The 20,806-nt window shown below is 39.6% G+C and overlaps 1 protein-coding gene and 1 long non-coding RNA gene across 7 annotated transcripts in view; both read right to left on the reverse strand.

Moving 5' to 3' along the window:
- Positions 1-20,806, reverse strand: part of ZNF484 (zinc finger protein 484) — a 133,682-nt gene that overhangs the window by 48,174 nt on the left and 64,702 nt on the right. The window lies entirely within an intron of this gene.
- LOC126937722 (uncharacterized) lies at positions 8,018-14,852 on the reverse strand. Its single transcript, XR_007719828.1, has 3 exons — positions 14,282-14,852; positions 12,642-13,631; positions 8,018-10,276 (listed from the first exon to the last, which is right to left on the reverse strand). It is a non-coding gene; the product is annotated as an uncharacterized LOC126937722 (long non-coding RNA).

A 20,806-nucleotide genomic window follows, 5' to 3' on the forward strand; every position in this document is an offset into this window, starting at 1 on the left:
ACTCTGGAGTGGCGGTGGGGACAGACCTTCCAGCTCTGTGCATGTGTAGGTGGGGGTGGGGAGCCGGGGGGGCAGCCTTCATGGAGGCTGCTGAGGTCCGTGAACTTCCCTGGCCCAAATGAGTGAAAGACCCTGCTCCTGGGTCACCTGCCTTTGTCTGTCTCACCTACGTGTCTCTCAGCTTCAAAGAAGTAGTTCTGGATGAATGGAACAGGGTATGCGTGTGTGTGCAGAGGCTTCTGATGGTGGGACTCTGTAGAGCTACAGGGGATGCAGACAGAGAACTGAAAAGGGGGTGAAGTGTGTGTGAGGGGGCCATAAGTGGTGCCGTGACCCAGGAGACTCTGACATTCCAACCCCTTCGAGAGGCCTAAAGGGGCCTACTGGCTTATCCTGGCCCCACCCCAGGGTCCGTCCCTGCTCTAGCTCCCAGAGCACAGACCTAGAAAAACCACATTTACCCCCAACACAGAGGGCCATATTAGCGAGAAGGCAAGGTGGCAAAGTGAATAAGGAAGACGAATTTCTTAACATCTTTGATAAGCTTGCACAAATAACCTACTGAACTTTTTTTTTTTTTGAGACGGAGTTTCACTCTTTTGCTCAGGCTGGAGTGAAGTAGCGTGATCTTGGCTCACTGCAACCTCCGGCCCCTGGGTTCAAGTGATTCTTCTGCCTCAGCCTCCCAAGTAGCTGAGATGATAGGCACCCACCACCACACCCGACTAATTTTTGTGTTTTTAGTAGAGACGGGGTTTCGCCATGTTGGCCAGGACGGTCTCGAACTCCTGACCTCAGGTGATCTAACAGCCTCGGCCTCCCAGAGTGCTAGGATTACAGATGTGAGCCACTGCGCCTGACTCACCTATTGAATTGTGTCAAGGATGTGTTGACAATAGGTGAAAAAGCAAAGACTAGAGAACTGCAGGCATAACTTGGAGTCCGGGGAATTTTAATTGCCAGTTGCATTATTATTTTACAAAGAACTCCTACAGAAAAAAATTCCTGGAGGTTTCCCCTACATACACAGCTACATTTTCTGCCATGCTCGCACTGTTATCAAAGCATGTGGCATCCAACCACAGACCATCAAGGGGCTTGATAATTGCCTCCTCCATATACTTTCTGAGGTTGGTCAGGTTTATAACCATTCATGTAACACAATTAATCCTTGTAACTGGGCCCATGGCCTCGTGGCTTGTCACTTTTTCCAAGCAGGTGCTCTTCTTTTTGGTTGCTCAGAGGTTTGCTGCGGCACCTTCCCTCTTTGCAGCGGGCTGGCCTGCACCATGTTGTAACCAGAAGAGCCCACTTCCCCGGGGACACGCCTTCTGTGCTCTCCACAGTCACGTCACGCTGCCACTGTGCAAATGATGCCAACTATAAATCCCAGAAAGCGGTAAAATAAATCCCAGAAAGCGGTAAAATAATGCTGTGCCAGGCACAGTCGGTGAGGATTTAGAGACTGCTGACGTCTTTCCTAAGAAACGTGGGTGACATCGGCCGGGCGCGGTGGCTGCTCACGCCTGTAATCCCAGCACTTTGGGAGGCCGAGGTGAGCGGATCAGGAGGTCAGGAGATCCAGACCATCCCGGCTAACATGATGAAACCCTATCTCTACTAAAAATACAAAAATATTAGCCGGGCGTGGTGGCGGGCGCCTGTAGTCCCAGCTACTCCGGAGGCTGAGGCAGGAGAATGGCGTGAACCTGGGAGGTGGAGTTTGCAGTGAGCTGAGATTGCGCCACCGCACTCCAGCCTGGGCGGCAGAGCGAGAAAAAAAAAAAAGTGATGGGTGGCATCACTCCGGTTCTAATCATTTTTGTGCTTCAGCTGCCCCCCTGGATCAGTGCTTCTGGTGAAATGCAGTCCGTTTTAGGAGGGCCTCACCCTCTTTCGCTGTAATGATGTTTGCAGTTCTTTCTTTTCTATGCCGAAAATCCAGAATTACCACCCCGTTCCCTATGGTTCACAATCTCAACCATGTTTCTCCAGTGACCACTTCAATTCACAAAGCCATCCCTCAGTTGAAATATTGCCTTTGAACATCATGAGCAAGACCACTGCTCTTTGAATTTCTGCCAGTTTCACACCAGTTGCAGATTATATACGTACTTCACGTCAATAAGCTTATTTTGTAGAGTGTGGTTTCTGGAGTCAGATAAACTCTCCATCTACTAGGTCTGTTACTTGGGCAAGCCATTTCTTGCCTAGATTTACCAGTTTGTTAGAATTACATTACTTTACTCCAAAAGATTTTATTCTGTGAATTACATTGCTTTTCTTGTTCTTTAAAAATTGTAAATCTAGGGATTTAGGCTTGGTTGTTTTTTTTTTAAATATGAGTACTTATCTAAACAAGTATTTGAAAGTTTTTCTTTTTTCTGTACATATATTTGAAATCTGGCCAGGCACGGTGGCTCACGCCCGTAATGCCAGCACTTTGGGAGGCCAAGGTGGGTGGATCACCTGAGGTCAGGAGTTTGAGACCAGCCTGGCCAATATGTTAAAAACCTGTCTCTACTACAAATACAAAAAAATTAGCTGGGCGTGATGGCAGGCGCCTGTGATCCCAGCAACTTGGGAGGCTGAGACAGGAGAATCACTTACACCCAGGAGGCAGAGGTTGCAGTGAGCTGAGATTGTGCCACTGCACTCCAGCCTGGGCAACAGAGTGCGACCCCATCTAAAAAAAAAAGAAAAGAAAGAGAAAGAAAGAAAGAAATCTGTTAACAGCCTTGCTGTGAAGACATTTTTGTCTGTTTCCTTTACTTTGTATACTTATTTAATATTAAAACCTCTATTATTGCTCAGCAAAGAGGAGAATTGTTTCCTTGGAGAAAAAAACATCCTTAAGAACTTACTATCCTTAAGAAAAGACTTAGACGGAGTCTCACGCTCTTGCCCAGGCTAGAGTGCAGTTCTCGGCTCAAAGCTCCGCCTCCCGGGTTCCCGCCATTCTGCCTCAGCACTACTTAGTATTTTTAGTAAGACGTTTCACTATGCCTCTCGATCTCCTTTGTGATCCGCCCGCCTCGGCCTCCCAAAGACTTTTTTTTTTTTATGAGTTGGTAAAAAGTCCTAAAATCTTAGGAACAGAAACAATTGAGAATTAAAAGTCAAGTCATTGTAATGGAGCCAGCTGACAGTTTGTGTGTTCTGCTAAGCCAGTAGTGAGTGGGAACAGTTTCTATGTGGGAATAGAATCAGGGTCCCAATTACCCCAAAAAGGCTCTTTCTTGTTTGGTGTGAAGCCAAAATATGAAACCGAGAGTGAGTATCAAACAGTATGGGCAATTTTCAATGGCCATGGAATTGGAGAAGAGGGAGCATAGCCTGCAAATCAACTTCTCAGAGCCTGAGAACTGAGGATTCTTAATGAAGGGGCTGGGTATTAAGAGGAAAGGGAGGAATATTCATAGTTTTTCTTGGGAAGGGAGGTAGGTTTTTTTGGAATCAAAGAGCCACCTCTTTTCTGTCTGTTTTTGGTCTCTTCTGGCCATTGTCATGGTGATTGTCAATTGTAAAGGTGCCAGTAGGAGCGTCGTTTAACATGGAAGTTGGATTATAATGAAGCTAGAGGTTTTTCAGAAGCCAAGCTGCCACTGCAGATTTTGCCAGCTTCAGCCAGTTTAGTCCTAAGAAGGAACTTCTGACCCCAGACATCCTGTTTTCTAAAACTAAGCAGAGTTAAAGCTGAATGGGAATTTAGCTCTATCGCATAGGCATTGGTTGGGCAACAAAAGCAGGGTAGGGCTCCTGCTAAGCCACGTAGGCACTACAATGGGTAACAGAAAGGATGGTTTCCAGGCACTTCAGAGAAACCAAGGACAGCTACCACCAGAACTCAGAGTAGCCAACTGGGCTGCTCACAGGAGATGCCTGAACTGAAAGGTGATCAGATCCCATGGGAGACCCCGAGAAGACGTGGAGAGAGTTCAGAGGCTGTCCCGGAGGAGACCTGGAGAGAGCTCAGGGGCTGTCCCAGAGGAGACGTGGAGAGAGCTCAGAGGCTGTCCCGGAGGAGACGTGGAGAGAGCTCAGAGGCTGTCCCGGAGGAGACGTGGAGAGAGTTCAGAGGTTGTCGTTACTGCTGCACTTGGCTGTTTTTCTTTGGATAATTATTGCAATCAATTTTAGTGATTCAGGTGTTAAATCACAGTCAAGCACCTATTTACCTAGTGGTGAGTTCCTTGGTGTTGTGAGTTCAATGTCATTTGTGGGGACAGTGGTCCAGGGAGGTTTTGGGAGGATGAACTCTTCTGAGTGACTTTGTAACCATAAAAAGTCATCCAAAAAAAGATGCTAGAAAAGCGAATATCCTACTAACTTCCTAGTCAGAAAAATGTCCACACCATATTTATTTAGGGGCAAAATTATGTATTCAGAATTTTTCACAAAAAAACAGCGATGGGAGGAAATTATGCTTCGGGGCCCGGCGAGTAAGACTTTCCCTTCACAAATGTGCTGTGGGATCCCAGACCTTGGGAGTCCTACTGATTAGGGCCCACCCATATAACCTAATGTTACCTCAGTTACCTCTTTATAGGTCCTATCTCCAAATACAGCCCCATTCTGAGGTAGTAGAGGTGAGCACTTCAACATACATTTGAGGCAACACAATTCTGTCCATGACAGTTGTCCACCTTAGTTTTATAGTGAACAGAGTCTGTGAAAAAGACTTGACTTGGGGCCAGGAGTGGTGGCTCACTCCTGTTATCCCAACACTTTAGGAGGCCAAGGCAGGTGGATAACCCAAGGTCAGGAGTTCAAGACTAGCCTGGCCAATATAATGAAACCCCATCTCTACTAAAAATACAAAAATTTTATTTTGAATTTATTTGTATTTACTAAAAATACAAAAAGAATTAGCCGGGTGTGGTGGCAAGTGCCTGTAATCCCAGCTACTCAGGTGGCTGAGACGGGAGAATTGCTTGAACCTGGGAGGCAAAGGTTGCAGTGAGCCAAGACTGTGCCACTGCACTCAAGCAGTGGACAACAAGAGCAAAACTCCCCATCTAAAAGAAAAAAAAAAAAAAAAAGGCTTGACTGAAGGCAGTGACCTAAGAATGAAGGAAGCAATGACAGCTGGCGACTGTTCCACAAGAAGGTGCAAAGCCCCTGCAGGCCTGGGAGGGTGCAGAGCCTGCACCTCAGATTTGACTCATCTCATAGAATCATGGAATTTAAGCAAACCTCTTCCAGTATGAGGGAATCTTGAATAGAAACTCTAATATCTTAATCCCTAGTGTAACAAACTTTTACTATATTGTTCTCATGATGACAAATGGCTCATCAGAAAATGGATTAAAAGTAGAATTATTGTGAAAGCAGACTGGCTTATTTAAGACAAACAATCTGAAAACTGTAATCTAAAAAGTAAACATCCTCATATATATATATATATTTTTATGTATTCATTCTCTTTGCTTTGAAGCTTTCACTGTATGACCTTTGTCCATTTTATCTGTCGCCATATTTTAGTGGTGCCATGCAGTGACTTTTGTAGAGCAATACCTCTCAAAGTGTGCAATGACAAATACTTATTGTCAAAAGAAAAGATTCTGTAGTCAAAGAAGTTTGGAAAACTTTAATTTTTTGATTAAGCAAAGCAAGAAGTCTGAGTTTCATTTATTGGTTTACTATGAAAAGCGTTAGAGGCTTTATGATGTGCAAGAAGGACGTGTGTCATGATATTTCTCAAACCTATTTGACTTTCAATACTTGCTTTTTTGTTTTTTTTTCTTATTTTGTGGAGAAATTTCAAAAACTTTGGAAAATACTTTTTAAGTGAGATTGAGAAGTTTGTTTAGCAAGATGACAAATACTAAAAATATACACTCTAAATATAGCCATGATGAATACTAAATAAATGCAGTGTTTTTATCAACATTATTCAAGGATATCCAAAGTTTTTCATGGCATAAAATGATGTTTTTCTCCTCAGTAATATAATACATGTGATGTTCCTGGAAACTTAAAAGAAAATCATCATTTATATGCTCTCGTATCAGTTTCATGCTGTATTTTTCATGTAGAAGAAAGAATTTGGTATCTTCTCAGGAATACATTGCCACATAAAAATATGTAAATTCCTTCAGATAAATTCTCACCTTCTGCAGAATGAGTCAAACAGCACGGGGAGAAGCTGAATCCAGTGTTCACAGTGAGTGACCTGTCACTCACTGTGCACAACTGTACCCCAGCCTGGGTGACACAGTGACACTCCATCTCAAAAAGGAAAAAAAAAATGAGGTATGGATGTATATGTTAAGTGGTAGAATGTCCCTTGAAGGTAAACTAAGATAAGTTAAAGATGCATAATATGAATCCTATAAACAACCACTAAAGAGAGTTACAGCCAATAAATCAGCAAAGGAGATTAAATGGAATCTTTTTGTTTGTTTGTTTGTTTGAGATGGAGTCTCACTCTGTTGTCCAGGCTGGAGTGCAGTGGTGCGATCTTGGCTCACTGCAAGCTCTGTCTCCCAGGTTCATGCCATTCTCCTGCCTCAGCCTCCCAAGTAGCTGGGACTACAGGCACCCACCACCAACCCCAGCTAATTTTTTGTATTTTTAGTAGAGACACGGTTTCATCGTGTTAGCCAGGATGGTCTTGATTTCCTGACCTCGTGATCCGCCCGCGCACGCCTCCCACAGTGCTAGGATTACAGGCGTGAGCCACCATGCCTGGCCAAATTGAATCATTAAAAAAAAATTTAATTTGTTTAACAGAAAGCAGAAAAAGAAAATGAAATAATAAAAAGAAATAGCAAAATGATAGAATAAATCCCACTATATCAATAATAATCGTATCTGTAAATGTTCCAAACACTCCAATTAAAAACTGATTGTCAGATTGAATTAAAAAGGAAGACTACTATAGTCCATCCACCAAAAACCCACATTAAATGCAAAGACACAATTAAGTTAAAATAAGAGGAATTTTTAAAATATTATGCTAACATGAATCCAGAGAAAACTGAGTGGCTATATTAATATTAGACAAAGTAGAGTTTAGACAAAGAATGTTGCAAGGGGTAATGAGGATCAATCATAATGACAGAAGGACTACTTCCTCCAGCAGATGCACACAACTAAATGTTTATGCACCTAATAACAGAGCTTCAAAATATCTCAAGATTAAATTGATATAATGGCAAGGATAAACAGATAAATCCACAGTTATAGTCTGAGATTTTAACACTTATTTCTCAATAAGATGAAATGTGTAGTTAGAATGCAAACATAAAAGACATGATTTACTTGATCTAATTGACATTTATAGAATATACCAAAAATGGCAGAATACACATTCTTTGCAACACACATGGAGCATTAACCATTCTAGTCCATAAAACAAGTCTCAATAAACTTAAAATGATTCAATTCTTACAGTGTATTGCTCTACCGACAATGGAATTAAAAAGAAGTCAATAACAGAAAGACATCTGGAATCTCCTTACGTATTTGGAAACTACATAAAACAATTTTACATTTCTTGTGAGTCAAAATAGAACTAACAAATTATAAATTATTTTGAGCTGAGTGTAAAATAAAACACAACACTTCAAAATTAGTGGAATTGCCCTCATATGACATTTAGAGAAAATTATATAAGAAAATTAGAAAGTCCTTCAATCAATGACCTCAGCTTCCACTTTAAGAAACTGGAAAAGGCCAGGCACAGTGGCTTATGCCTGTAATCCCAGCACTTTGGGAGATGGAGGCAGGCAGATCACCTCAGGCTGGGAGTTCAAGACCAGCCTGACCAACATGGAATTTTTTGAATACCAAAAATACAAAATTAGCTGGGCATGGTGGTGCATGTCTATGATCCCAGCTACTCAGGAGGCTGAGGCAGGAGAATTGCTTGAACCCAGGAGGTGGAGGTTGCAGTGAGCCAAGATTGTGCCATTGCACACCAGCCTGGGCAACAAGAGCAAAACTCTGTCAAAAAAAAAAAAAAAAAAAAAAAAACCAAAAAAAAAACTAGAAAAGAAAAAAAGAAACAACAGTAAGCAGAAGAAAGGAAGTAAAAAGCATCAGTGTAGAAATCAACAAATCAACACAATACAAATAGGCTAAAATCATTTACAGGAAATAAATGAAACCAAACTCTGTCTCTTTGAGAAGGTTCATAATATTGATAAACCTCTATTCAGGCTTATCAGGAAAAAAAAAAGAGAGAGAAAACAAAAATAACCTATCAGGAATAAGAAGTAACATAGCAACAGATTCAACAGATGCTAAAGAGATAATAAATGGTAGTTATGAACAACATTGTGCCAACAGATTTGACAACTTAGATGAAGTGGACAAATTCCTCTGAAGACACAATTAGCTAGTCTCACTCAAAAAGAAACAGCCAGAATAGCCCTGTATCTATTAAATAAATGGAAGCTGTAATTTAAAACCTTTCCCCAAGGACTCCAACGCTAGGTCTAAATGGCTTCAGTGGAGAATTCTACCAAACATTTAAGAAAAACATGATACCAATTCTACTAGTTCTTACCAATTCTTCTAATTAAAGAGAAAATGGAAAAAGGAAGCCTATTAACCTCTTGCACTTTTCTCAGACTTCTAAGTGTGATACTGGAATGACCAGTTCATGGGGAGAATTTTATATTCTTTACAGGTGAATGGGCTACAACTGCAGGCAATTTCAGTTTCTTTCCAAATTTCTTCAGGGTAATATCTGAGGAAAAATAAAGTGCTTTTGAAATATAAACACTTTCTAGGAATAAAGGAATGTTGCTTATACATGATTTTACCACTAGTGTCATGAAAATTGTGTGGAGGACTGTGGCTATAAACACAGTGGTTTGAATTCTATGTAAATTCATAGTTTTTTATTGTTATTTTTAACTATAGAAAAGGTCTGAAGGTAGTAATTTTATTTGCCAGTGTTTTGGAAACTTTATTTTTACATCTGAGGAAGATTTGCTGGAAGATGTCATTTGTTTGGGGTAATGCAAAATATTTCTGGAAGACACAAGTGAAATGGGCCCTCACTGACCAAGTAGTTTGTGTAGATGTAGTGATTAAACTATTTAGTAGAGGGGAGGTTGCAAAAATATTTGACAAAATGAAATATGTGCCTGCAGTGCAAAACTATTGATCCTGCTCACAAACAGGCATATTGAGAAAGATTTCTGTACGCCTGGTAGAACAACCTCTGTGGGCCATCTTAAGCACTGGTGAATAATGAACACTTTTATGCATTATATTACATCTGTATTATATTACATCTGTATTAATGCCTTAATACTCTTGCCTTAATATTCTTCCAAGGTTTAGCACCTGGTCCTTTTAATAAATAATAAATAGGTTATGATTAATGTTTTTTTAAAAGGTACTCAAATATGTCAACTTTATTGTTTGTAGATACACACCCCTTTGTACTGAAAACTGTAAAAATAGCATAAAATTTCCTCTTATTGTAATCCAAATTTTTGAAAGCCAGAAAATCTAATTATGCTCTAGCCAAGCTACCTAACGCTTTCTTTATCCACAAGTAACTTTGCTTCAATTTCTTGATGTTGGGTTTCATCTCACTGACTTTGGGCTTCTAAATGGGAATACTTATGTCCTCTTGGCTTCTTTGGGTCAAATCAGACTGTAGAGCTAAAGTTATTCAAATACATTCAAACTACACAGATCCCTTACAAATTACTAGTATCATGGTAGGAAGGAAAGATACAAGAAGAAAAATACATACTAGAACTCATTATCAAAATTATGGGTGTATCATCTATACTAGCATCGTGTAGCTTTCCCAACCTGCTACACAAAATTACCAGCAAGAAAAAAAAGTGCAAGAATAAGGTTTATGACTGAAGTGGCTCGGTGTCATGATTCCCTATTCTAGCATTCTCAGAAGGATCCCATCCATTAGACCCGCAGAAACTGCAGCCTATCCAAATGTGATCTGCTTAATCAATAATCAACAGTTCACACTGAAGGCAGTATCTTTGCTATACGTACTTGTCATAATGAAGGACGGTGTACAAAGAACAGTTGAGCCAGATGAACACTTTAATTTTGATGCCAAAATCAATCACTTTTTGTCATAATACCAGGCATAGACAATGGTTGATCCAGTGCATACTGTCTGTATTACTCCATAATTTCCTGCAGTAGACATGTCATAATTTGACATACTCCTTGATCATTAACACATTGCAGTAGTCAGATATACTTGTCAAAATTAAGCTAAATGTCAGTGGAAGACTCATTGAAGGCTTGGAAATCTTGCAACTTGCTCTCAGAGACACTGCCAACAGAAATGATAAATGTCATTGGGCTGTGGTAGTATTCTCACTGATGTATCAATAAATAAAGGGATGCTGGGGAAAAAATGTTCTTCCAGGTACCTGCCCACTCTGAAACTAGAGTTCGTGAAAGATAGCTCCCTAGACACTGCAGCCATTTCCTGGGAGGACTCTGAGCTGTGATTTGAAAAACAGAATGCACTCATCTGCCATTTTTCTTCCAAAATTGCTTGTGAATATCCTGTATGCTATCCAAGTCTCTCCACCCTTGTAGTCTTTGAATAAATTGGTTCATTTTTTTTCCTTTTTTTGAGACAGAGTCTCTCACTCTGTGGCCCAGGCTGGAGTGCATTGGCAATATCTTGGTTCACTGCAACCTCCCCCTCCCAGGTTCAAGCGATTCTCATGCCTCAGCCTCCCAAGTAGCTGGGATTAAAGCGTGCACCAACACGCCTGGCTTATTATTATTATTATTATTATTATTATTATTATTATTTGAGACGGAGTCTTGCTCTGTCACCCAGGCTGGAGTGCAGTGGCACGATCTCTACTCACTGCAAGCTCTGCCTCTTGGGTTCACGCCATTCTCCTGCCTCAGCCTCCGGAGGAGCTGGGATTACAGGCACCCGCCACCATGCCTGGCTAATTTTTTTGTATTTTTAGTAGAGACGGGGTTTCACCATGTTAGCCAGGATGGTCTCGATCTCCCGACCTCATGATCCACCCGCCTCAGTCTCCCAAAGTGCTGGGATTACAGGTGTGAGCCACCGCGCCCAGCCAAGAGTGGAGAAGTTAATCAACATACTTAGTTAGCTAGCTTGAACAGACATCCCAGTATTGATAGAGTTGTAATCTTAAAAAAAAAAAAAAAAGCCCAACAGTCATGGGATGAAAAAGTATTTGAGTGAGGATGAAAGAGTCAAACTCTCACTGTGCACATGAAATCACAAATATGTACACTCGCAACTGTCCTGATACTAACACAACATTTTGGTTTTCTTATAATATTGAAATTTTATTGAATATTGAAACAAATTTTATTGAAGTTGAGAGTTGTATCTTCTTTAACTGTGACAGCCAATACATATGTGCAATAAAAGCTATAAGAATATTTGCATTTGACCCATAAAATAAAAAACTTGATTTAATAATTTGGCAGGTGTTTTGTTTCATTTAAATTTGACTATTTTTCTTTTTTGATAGATTGTTCCTATTGCATTACTCAAAGGTGGTAAAAAAAAATCTCTAATTATGTGGTTGATTAGATAACATTTATTATGTATATTTATTTGTGAATATTTATAATGAATATTTATTAAATATGTACATATTATACATTATACCAGGTACATATTGTACATATTATACATTACATGAAGTAGGGAATACACATTGCCCATGTGAAGTTTATAATATACCTGGAAAAATAATACCAACATACATACTGTATGATTCTAACTACTTTTTTTTTTCTTCTTGAGATTGAGTCTTGTTCTGCTGCCCAGGCTGGAGTGCAGTGGCATGATCTTGGCTCACTGCAACCTCTGCCTCCTGGGTTCAGGCGATTCTCCCGCCTCAGCTTCCTGAGTAGCTGGGATTACAGGCACGCATCATCATGCTCAGCTAATTTTTATATTTTCAGTAGAGACAGGGTTTCACCATGTTGGTCAGGCTGGTCTTGAACTCCTGACCTCATGATCCTCCCACCTTTGCCTTCCAAAGTGCTGGGATTACAGGTGTGAGCCACTGCTGCTAGCCAATTCCAACTACTTTTCTGTACTGACTTCTCTTACTCATCAATATGTATTTAAGATTCCTCAATGTCTTTTTATGGCATGGTAGTTCCTTTCTTTTTATTGCTGAATAATATTTCATTGTATGTATTTACCACAGTTTGTTTGTCTATTAACCTATTGAAGAAGATCTTAGTTGCTTCCAAGTTTTGGAACCAGTGAAATGTTATAAGGAATGATGCATTTCTTTAATTTTGAATTGTTATAATAATATCTTAGGCCAGGTGAAGTGGCTCATGCCTATAATCCCAGCACTTTGGGAGGCTGAGGCAGGCGGATTACTTGAGGTCAGGGGTTTGAGACCAGCCTGGCCAAAATGCCAACATGGTGAAACTCCGTCACTACTAAAAATACAAAAATTAGCTGGGCATGGTGGGACGCAACTGTAATCCCAGCTATTCAGGAGGTTGAGGCAGGAGAATCACTTGAACCCAGGAGGCAGAGGTGGCAGTGAGCCAAGATCATGTCACTGCATTCCAGCCTGGGCAACAGAGTGAGACTGTCTCACAAAAAAAAAAGTAAAAAAAAATCTTTACTATTATGATTTTTCAACATTAAATCAATTTAAGATTACCTTATGCCAATGAAAAGAGTCCCTTCAACACAGCTTGCATTCTCAGTCTCAGCTCCAGTTCCTTGATGCGGCCAGTGGTAGCAGCACTGATATTAAAAGTGTCATTTATTTAGTATGTTTCTCAACTGGCTAAGCTGGTATGTGGGTAAGACTTTTTCAGATCACAAACATGATTATATCTCCCCTGCTTGAATTCTTTGCCGTTTAAGGTCCTTCAAAATCCAACCTTTGCTCCCTTTTCCAATTTCATCTCTCATCCCTTCCCTTCTTGCCCCTTGTACTTAAGCCTAACCAAATTGTTTCTTCTCCCCCAGCTTTGATATCTGCCCTCTCCTCTTCTGGTATGTCCTCATGTTTGCTCATCAATTTCCTCCTGCCTGCACCACGTCCCTCAAAGTCCATTCTTCAAGGCCATTGATTCACTCATTTATTAAACACAGGACACAATTCGCAGCACTGTGCTCGGTGTTGGGGATAACTCAAGCACGATACAAAGACCAGTACTGCATGGAGCTTTCATTCTAGTTACAAAGATGTTAAGAGCACAGACAGGAAATTTTCAGATAGCACGCATTCTCACGGATTATGGTGGGGGTTAGACTTGGAAGATGAGGAGTCTACTCTTCGGTCTAGCCAAAGAGCACTCCAGGGCAATGGGGTAGTAAATAAATGGAAAAGTCCCGGAGCAGGAATGAGCTGTGAGAAACTGGAGTGTTGTGGAGAGGTTGGTAGGGCAGGTCATGCAGGGTATTTTTTCTGTGTAGCCTCACCTGGTCTCTCAAGCACGATAATTGATCCCAGCATCCAGGAAGCTTCACAGGAGAGGCCCCCTTGAAAGACACGCTACACGTACTCTATGAAGCTGTTCCTGATCTGGGTTGTCCCCAGTGATGGCTCCTTCTCTGGATCATCCACAGAAGTCATCTGCCCGTCATCCTCGTACATCATGCCCTTGCCACATTTTCAGTTGTAGACATGCTGTCTCCTCAACTGGAAAGTGAGCGTTTTGAAATCATGGTTTATATTTTCCATCTGTATCCCTCAGAGCAAATATTTCTTGATCCATTCATTCCTCCATTGACTTACACATCCAATAGCCTTTCAGCACCTATTGTATACTAGAGCTATACCAGTGAAAAAGGCAGACAAGAACTCTGTTTTAATGGAGTTTACATTCTAATGGGGGAGACAAAAAATCACTTAAATATATAAACCAGATAATCTCAGAGAAGGGTAATTGCTATGAAAACTAAAATGAAGCCGGCGCAGTGGCTCACACCTGTAATCCCAGCGCTTTGGGAGGCCGAGGCAGGCGGATCACGAAGTCAGGAGATCACGACCATCCTGGCTAACATGGTGAAAACCCGTCTCTACTAAAAATACACACACACACACACACACACACACACACACACAAATTAGCCAGGCATGGTGGTGGGCCCCTGTAGTCCCAGCTACTCAGGAGGCTGAGGCAGGAGAATGGCTTGAACCCGGGAAGTGGAGCTTGCAGTGAGCCGAGATCATACCACTGCACTTCAGCCTGGGTGACAGAGAGTCCGTCAAAAAAAAAAAAAAAAAAAAAAAAGTCACATTATACACTCATCATAATATATTTTTTATAACACATGGAATTTTATTACCTTATTATGAGAGCTCTTGATTGATATGTCCTCTTGACATTCCAGTAACTGATATCCCTTTAGTGAGCTCCAAGTTCGCTAATAGTCATTCCTGCTCTACAGAATTGCCAATAACCAATCCATTATTCATGCTCAGTGAATAACACTATTGCAGGGATCCAGGGTAGCTTCACATAAAAGAACACAATCACTTACATCCAGCCAAGATGCTGGAGGGAGGGAAATCGAGCAGTTTACAGAAATTGCCTTAATATAATCATCACTAACATCAGGACTCCATTAAGCCAAGAGCTCTGTCTTCATCTCTGAATTCTCAACAGCTGGCCCAATTTCTGTCTTATGATGTCTCTTTGGTAAAGTCCCAACTACTCAGGAGACTGAGGCAGGAGAATGGTGTGAACCCGGGGGGGCGGAGGTTGCAGTGAGCCGAGATTGCACCATTGCACTCCAGCCTGGGCGACACAGTGAGACTCCGTCTCGAAAAAAAAAAAGAAAAAGAAAACACAAATAAATGGAAATATATCTTATGTCCATTAATTAGAACAATTAGTAATTTGGTTTTAAATTTATTTTTATTTTTTATGAGTACATAATAGTTGTACATATTTATGGAGTCCCAGTGATATTTTGATACAAGCATACAGTACATAATGATCAAATCTGGGTAACTGGGATATTCATCACTTTGAACATTTATCATTTCCTTATGTTGAGTACATTGTGAAATATAAAATAAATTACTGTTAACTATAGTTGCCCTATTGTACTACCAAATACTAGATCTTATTCCTTATATCTAACTGTACTTTTATATCCATTAACCAACCCCTTTTCATACGCTCCTCCCACTACCCTTCCCAGTCTTTGGTAACCACCATGCTATTCACTATCTCCCATTTTTTTAGCCCCACATATGAGTAAGAACATTTGATATTTGCCTTTCTGTGCCTCACTTATTTCACTGAACATAGAAACACTTAACTCCAGTTCCATCTATGTTGCTGTAAACGACAGGATTTCATTCTTTCTTCTAGGTGAATAATATTCCATTGTGCAGATATACCACATTTCCTTTACCCATTCATTCGTTGATGGATACTTAAGTCGATTCCATATTTTGGCTATTGGGAATAGTGCTGCTGCAATAAACATGGGTATGCAGATATCTCTTTGATACACTGAGTTCCTATCTTTTGGCCACATACCAACTAGTGTGATTGCTGGATCATAGCAGTTCTATCGTTAGTTTTATTGAGAAATCTCCATACTGTTTTCCAAAGTAGCTGTACGAATTTACATTCCTACCAGCAGTGTATGAGCATTTCCCTTTCTCCACATCCTCCTTAGCATTCGTCATTTTCTGTCTTTTTGATAATAGCCACTTTAACTCAGGTGCAAGGATATCTCATTGTGATTTTGATTTGCATTTCTGTGATCATCATGTTGAGCATTTTTTTCATGTATGTGTTGGCCATTTGATTTTCTTCTTCTGAGAAATATGTCTGTTGAGATCTTTTGCCCACTTAAAATCAGATTATTATTATTATATTTTGATTGAATTGTTTGAGCATCATGGTGTATTCTGATTATTAATCCCTTATCAGATGAATGCTTTGCAAATAGTTTCTCCCATTCTGTAGGTTATCTCTTCACGTTGTTGATTTTTTCCTTTCCTGTGCAGAAACTTTTTCACTCGATGTAATCCCATTTGTCAATTTTTGCTTTGGTTTCCTGTGCTTTTGAGGTCTTACTCAATAAATCTTTCCTTAGACCAATGTCCTGAAGGATTTTACCTAAGTTTTGTTCTAGTAGGTTCATAATTTTGAGGTTTACATTTAAGTCTGTAATCCACTTTGAGTTGATTTTTGTATATGGTGAGAGATCAGGGTCAAGTTCCACTCTTCTGCATATGGTTACTCAGTTTTCCCAGCACCATTTATTAAACATACTGTTCTCTCCCCAATGTATGTTTTGGGGCCTTTGTTGAAAATCAGTTGACTATAAATATGGGGATTTGTTTCTGTGTTCTCTATTTTGTTTCTTTGGTGTATATGTCCATTTTTATGCCATCACCATGATTTTTATTTTTTATCACTACAGCTTTGTAGTATATTTTGAAGTCAGATACTGTGATGTCTCCAGCTTTGTTCTTTTTGTTCAGGATTGCTTTGGATATTCAGGATTTCTTGTGGCTTTTAGGCTTTTTCTAAATCTGTGAAGAATGTCATTGCTATTATGATAGACATTGTGTTGGGCCTGTAGCTCACATTGGGTAGTATGGACATTTTAACAATATTACATTTTCTAATTCATGGATATAAGATATTTTTTCATTTTCTGTGTCTTCTTGAATTTCTTTCATCAGTGTTTTACAGTTTTTATTGTACGGATCTTTCACCTCTTTGGTTAAATTTATTCCTATGTATTTTATATTTTTTGTAGCTATGGTGAATTGAATTGCTTCCTTGATTTTCAGATTTTTCACTTTTGGCATATAGAAATGCTACTGGTTTTTGTATGTTGATTTTGTATCCTGCCACTTTGCTGAAATAATCAGTTCTAACAGCTTTTTATTGAAGTCTTGAGGTTTTTCTAAATATAAGATCATGTCATCTGCAAACAGTGACAATTTGACTTCCTCTTTTCCAGTATGGATGCCCTTTATTTCTCTCTTTTTTAATAGGTCTGTCTAGGACTTTCAATAAAAGTGGTGAAAGTAAATATCCTTGTCTTGTTTTCGATCTTAGAGGAAAGATCTTAGCGGACAGTGGATATCTTTGTCTTGTTCTAGATCTTAGGGGAAAGGCTTTCAACTTTTCCCTATTCCGATGATGTCAACTGTGGGTTTATCATACATGAACATTAATGTTTTAAGGTATGTTCTAATTTGTTGAGAGGGTTTTTTTTTTTTTTTAAATCACAAAGAGATGTTGAATTTTATCAAATGCTACTTCTGTGTCTATTGAGATAATCACATGGTTTTGTCCTTTATTCTCTCGATGGGATGTATGTGATGTATCACATTTACTGCTATTTGTATGTTGAAGCATCCTGCATCCCTGGGGAAAAATGCCACCTGATCATGGTGTATAATCTTTTTTCTGTGCTGTTGGATTTTGTTTTCTAGTTTTTTAAAAAGAGTTTTGCATCTATGTTCATAAAAAATACTGGCCTATAGTTTTCTTTTGTTGTGTCTTTGTCTGGTTTTGATATCAAGATAATGCTGGCCTTAGAAAAGATTTGGAAGCATTCTCTCTCCCTTTGATTTTTCAGAATAGTTTGAGAATAATTGGCATTAGCTTTAAAAGTTAGGTAGAATTCATCTGTGAAGCCATTTGGTCCTGGACTCCTCTTTTCTGGGAGACTTTTTATTACTGATTCAGTAACATTATTCATTATTGTTCTATTGTGGTTTTCTGTTTCTTCATGGTTCAATTTTGGTACGTTATATGCATCCAAGAATATATCTATTTTACAAGTTTTCAATTTGTTGATGTAAGTTGTTCATAATGGTCTGTAATGATCTTTTGTTATTTCTGTTTCATCAGCTGTAATGTCTGCTTTTTACCTCTGATTCTATTCCGTTTTTTCTTTTTCTTAGTCTACTTAAAGATTTGTTGATTTTGTCTATTTTTCAAAACAACATTTTCATTTGGTTGATCTTTCATATTTTCAGTCTCAATTTTATTTATTTTTTTCTGATTTTTAGTATTTCTTCTTCCTATAATTTTTGGGTTTGATTTATTCTTGCTTTTCTAGTTCCATGAGGTGCATCATTATATTTGAAATATTTCTACCTTTTTATATAGGGATTTATTTCTACAAACTACCCCTCTTAGTACTGCTTTTGCTATGTAACATAAATTTTGGTATATTGTGTTTCCATTTTTATTTAAGAAATTCTTAAATTTTCTTTTTAATGTCATCTGCAAACAGTGACAATTTGACTTCCTCTTTTCCAGTATGGATGCCCTTTATTTTCTGGTGCCTCTGATGACCAGCAGTGCTTTGGACTGGAGTGGAAAGTAGGGCACATCCCTGGGGCCTTTACTTGATAGCCACGTGCAGTAGTCTCTCCTAACCAGGAGTCTTACAAACATTTTTGGAGACTCGACAGGCCAACCAGACCCATGCAACAAGGCACCCTTCTGAGGCCTTCATACCTGGCCCCGTCTAAGCAGTCCCCAAGGCCTTCCTGACCACTGGCTCCCATCCAGGATCTTCCTAGTTCCATGGCCCATTCAGATTTATCCTGGCCTCCAGAGAGGGGTTTAGATACAATTTTGCAGGGTGCCTCCTATGACCAATCCCCACTCAGTCCATCAGGAGGAAGGGATGCCCTCCCTGGCCTCCATGACTAGTCTCAGCTACCTAATTGGGAATGAGAAATGTTTCACGGAGTGCTGTATGCAACTGTGCCCCACACAAAACTGTAGCCATGTCAGAGTCCCTTCCTGGAGGCTCCCTGTTCAGCTTTGACTGATGTCTGTAGGGAAGACACACGCTCCCATAGGGGAAGTGAGAAACTTCTTGAAGGCATTATTTGTATTTCCATTTTCATGTAGTGCAAATAATTTTTTAATTTCTCTTGAGATTTCTTCTTCACTCTTATGTTGTTTAGAAGTGTGTTTCTGAATATCCACATATTTTGAAATTGCCCGGCTATCATTCTATTACTGATTTGCATAACAGTTAGGTTCCAGTGTTTTCAGAGAGCAGATATGGTATGGTTTTTATATTTTGAAATGTGTTACAATGGGCTTTATGGCCCAGAATGTGGCCTATCTTGGTGAATGTTCCACATGAGCATGAAAAGAATATGTATTCTGCTGTTGTTAGACTAAGTAGACTATAGATGTAAATTACATCCAGTTGTTTGATGATGCTGTTTAGTTCAACTATATTTTATTGATTTTCTATCTGTTGGATCTGTCCATTTCTGATAGAGGGTGTTGATGTTTACAACTATGATTATGAATTATTTTATTTATCCTTGCAGTTCTATCAGTTTTTCTGCCTCATGTATTTTAACTCTCTTGTTAGGCGCATACACATTAAGAATTGTTGTATTTTCTCAGATAATTCACTTTTTGTTATCATGTAATGCCTATATTAATCCAGAATTGTTCTTTTCTCTCTGAAGTCTACTCTGTCTGAAAACTAATATAGCTGCTTCAGCTTTATTATTTGTTTTTTTTGACAAGTCTTGCTCTGTTGCCCAGACTGGAGTGCAGTGGCATGATCTCCGTTCACTGCAACCTCCACCTCCCGGGTTCAAGCAATTCTCTGCCTCAGCCTCCCGAGTGGCTGGGATTACAGGCGCCTGCCATCACGCCCGGTTTTTTTTTTTTTTTTTTTTTTTTTTATTTTTAGTAGAGACAGGGTTTCAGCATCTTGGCCAGGCTGGTCTTGAACTCCTGACCTTGTGATCCACCCGGCTCGGCCTCCCAGAGTGCTGGGATTACAGGTATGAGCCACCGCGACCAGCCAGCTGCTTCAGCTTTAATTATTGTTGGCCTTCTATGTTTTTACCACTTCCTACTTCAAATTTGCATGTCTTTGCATTTAAAGTGAGTGTCTTGCAGACAAAGTATAGTTGCGTCTTTTCTGTAGGGGATCCATTGAGATGAACTCAGTCTTTAATTGGTGTATGTAGACCATTGATATTAAAGGTGATTACAGATGCAGTTGGATTGATATTTATCATGTCTGTTATTATTCTCTATTTGTTGTCCTGTTTTTTCTTCCTATTTTTGCCTTCCACTCTTTTCCTGAGTTTTGTGGTTTTAATGGAGCATTTTATATGATTCCATTTTCTCTCCGATTTAAGCATGTAAATTCTTCCTTTCTTTTTACTTTTAAAAAGCCTTTCTATTGGTTGCCCTAGATTATGCAATGTACATTTACCATTAATACAAGTCTACCTTTTTCTTTTCTTTTTTTTTAATGGAGTCTCGCTCTGTTGCTCAGGCTGGGGTGCAGTGGTGCAATCTCTGCTCACGGCAAGCTCCGCCTCCGGGGTTCACGCCATTTTCCTGCCTCAGCCTCCCTAGTAGCTGGGACTACAGGCGCCCGCCACCACGACCGGCTAATTTGTTTTTGTATTTGATTTTAGTAGAGACGGGGTTTCACCACATTAGGCAGGATGGTCTCGATCTCCTGACCTCGTGATCCGCCTGCCTCAGCCTCCCAAAGTGCTGGGATTATAGGCGTGAGCCACCACGCCTGGCCAATACAAGTCTACTTTCCAGTAATACTATGCTACTTTATGAGTACTGCAGGTATTTTACAATAACAAAATATTTCTAACTCCTCCCTCCTACAGTTTATATCATTGCTATCATTCATTTTACTTATTGTTAAATTATAATCATCTAATAATTATTGTTATCGTTATTTTGAACAAATTATTAGCAGCTATATCAATGAAAAATAAGAAAACTTAAAGTTTTTATTTGACATTCATTTATTCTTTTAAAATATTCTTCCTTTATGTAGATCCAAATTTGTTACTTTTCTCTGAAG

The sequence above is a fragment of the Macaca thibetana genome, chromosome 15 (genome assembly GCF_024542745.1).
Source record: "Macaca thibetana thibetana isolate TM-01 chromosome 15, ASM2454274v1, whole genome shotgun sequence".
Taxonomy (NCBI): domain Eukaryota; kingdom Metazoa; phylum Chordata; class Mammalia; order Primates; family Cercopithecidae; genus Macaca; species Macaca thibetana.